This window comes from Mandrillus leucophaeus, unplaced genomic scaffold, assembly GCF_000951045.1.
Source record: "Mandrillus leucophaeus isolate KB7577 unplaced genomic scaffold, Mleu.le_1.0 Scaffold78, whole genome shotgun sequence".
Lineage (NCBI taxonomy): Eukaryota > Metazoa > Chordata > Mammalia > Primates > Cercopithecidae > Mandrillus > Mandrillus leucophaeus.
Genome location: NW_012108474.1, coordinates 1,097,866 through 1,100,378, shown reverse-complemented (window position 1 = coordinate 1,100,378; position 2,513 = coordinate 1,097,866). Strand labels below are relative to the sequence as shown.

Here is a 2,513-nt window from a genome sequence, read left to right as displayed (position 1 = left end):
CCCGGTCCGCAGACCCCGGGGCCGCTGTTGCTTTGCATTGGGAACAACCCGAGCCAGGCCCGGAGCTGAGGGGGCCAGGCCTTTGGAGGAAGCGTTGACCTCCGGGCTGAAGAGCAAGGGCCGTGCCACCTGCCGGGAGGGGGGTCTCACCTCTGCAGCCCCCCTTGGCCAGGTCAGAGGAAGCAGCTTTGGGGAGGCGGACTGCGCGCTGGGAGGCTCCACGCATCGTAGGTGGGAAGCTGGCTGCCAGCCTGGCCTGCCCACTCTTCTCCACCCCACCGTCTCGCTTGGCTCTGGCACCTGCCTGGGAAGACCCACACCTCCGTCTGCAGTGCACCTTCCCTCTGGAGGCCCTGCCCTCCGCTCGGGGTCGCACATCCTTCCGTGGCCCTCAGAGAATCGCCTGGGGCGCTCACGGAGCTCATCTGTTAGGCCTGGGATGCAGGCAGGCGGAAGTGGGGTGTAAGTGGAGGCAGTGAGGATGGGAGGCCCAGCCCAAACTGTGCCACCTTCCACCCCCTGCCCCGGGAAAGCAGACACCGTCCACTCGGGCTCACAGTGCTATCCGGGTGAGGACCTCCCTGGAGAGCCCCTCTTTGCCAAAGAAAAGCAAAGTTGCATTAGGTCTGCGAGCAGGCAGGGCGGCCTGTTCCCGGCTCCCCACCCACCACGGAGGCTTCAAGTCCCTGGGACAGAGGTGGGGGACTCCAGCGCCCCTGGAGGAAGGGAGACTGAGGTGGGGGGGCGTCCAGGGCCTGATTCGGGGGCATGGTGGTCTGTGCAACCGAGCCCCTGCCCTGGGTTCCACCAGCACCTGCTCCTTTCCCCAGGTTGTAGTGACCACCAGGGGAGGTGCCAGGCGTGCAGGCTGCCACAGGAGGCGTGGGGAGGTGGGGAGTCGCTGCGGTGGGAGGGGGGGACCTAGGCCAGCCAGCTGAGGATGTGTTGCTGCACTCCCGGCAGTATATGCGGGTGAGGGTCCCCATACAGGGTGGCGCCCAGAAGCCTCCCTTCCAGAATCGTCTCTGGTCTACTTTGAAGTCCCCAGGAAAATGCCCTTGTCCTCCGCAGGTGTGAGCCACTAGGCCTGACTGGACGCCAGGACGGGGCTTTCAGAGAGGGAGGTGTCAAGTGGTTTGAGTGTCGCCAGGTATTAAGTAAGCACTTGCTGTGTACCAGGCACTTTCCCACACAGGACAGAGCCGGACCACCCTCACAGCCCCTGTCCCGCAGACGCTGGCCTTGTGGAGGGAGGCGGGCAGCAGGTAGCCCCAAAAGCACCTCTCAGAGGCGGGGACTTCAGGAAGGATGGTCTGGTAAAGCATCTTTGGTGTCATTTAAGCTGAGCCCTGAAGCTTCTGACCTGCAGGGAGAGGCCAGCGTGTTCCCTGGGGAAGCTAGAACAGAGTGTCTGATGATAAGAGAGGGACCCAGGGGTGGAGGGGCAGCCATCAGAGCCACCTCTGACCCCACCTGATGGGCCCATGTCCTCATCCGGGGGGACCTGTACCCCCTCCTCCCCTGTCTCCCATCCCTGCCCCAGCCCTTCAGCTGGGGCTGGCTCTGCCCTGCCTGCGTGGCCCCGCCCACCCTGACCTCACCACCTGCTAGTGGCCCTTGCAGTTTCAGGGGGAGGACCTGACGGGGGAATCTGGACCAGGGCTGTCCCCTGGCCATGAGTGCCGGGCATGGAGAGCTGGTGTAGACGACATTTGTAGCTCCATATGCCCTGGCCAGGGCGCCAAGGGCAGCTGCAGAGAAGAATGTGGGTGGGCAGGCTCTACTGCCCACGAGATGGGGCAGGGACGGCCTGGGGGACACTTCCAGACAAGAGATGACCCCACCCCATCCGTGGCTCCTAGGAATGGCGACCCCGGAGGCGCATGTGTTCATGTGTATGTGTGTTTGGTGTATGTGTGAGGTTATATGTGTGTGGCGTGTGTGTATATGGCATGTAATGTGTGGTATGTGTATGGGATATATGTATGGGTGCGTGTATGGTGTGTGTGGTGCGTGTATAGTATGTATGGTGTGTATGGTGTGTGCTGTGTGGTGTGCATGTGTATGATGTGTGTGGTGTATATGATATGTGTGTGGGGGGTGTGCGTATGGTGTGTATATGGTGTATGCTGTGTGTGTGGTGTGCATGTGTATGATGTGTGTATGGAGTGTGTGGTGTATATGATGTGCATGTGTGTGATGTGTGTGGTGTATGTGTGCAGGGTGTGTGTGTGGTGTGTGGTATGTGTGTGGTGTGTATGTATGGTGTGTGGTGTGTGTATATGGTGTGTGGTGTGTATGTATGATGTGTGTGGTGTGTGTGTATGGTGTGTGGTGTGTGTGTGTGGTGTGTGTGTATGGTGTGTGGTGTGTGTGTATGGTGTGTGGTGTGTATGTATGGTGTGTGGTATGTGGTGTGTGTGTGGTGTGTATGTATGATGTGTGTGGTGTGTGTGTGCAGGGTGTGTGTGTATGGTATGTGGTATGTGTGTGTGTATATGGTGTGTGGTGTG

At 60.0% G+C, this 2,513-nt stretch overlaps 1 protein-coding gene and 1 long non-coding RNA gene across 2 annotated transcripts in view; one reads left to right on the top strand and one right to left on the bottom strand.

The window, feature by feature from the left end:
* The window catches only part of SOX8 (SRY (sex determining region Y)-box 8), a 24,230-nt gene that overhangs the window by 6,577 nt on the left and 15,140 nt on the right, over positions 1-2,513 (bottom strand). The gene's annotated exons all lie outside the window — the stretch shown is intronic.
* The window catches only part of LOC105529709, a 4,279-nt gene continuing 2,297 nt past the window's right edge, over positions 532-2,513 (top strand). Inside the window, exons 1-2 of the long non-coding RNA XR_001004554.1 lie at positions 532-697; positions 1,180-1,265. This is a non-coding gene — a long non-coding RNA (uncharacterized LOC105529709). The remainder of the gene's footprint in view (positions 698-1,179; positions 1,266-2,513) is intronic.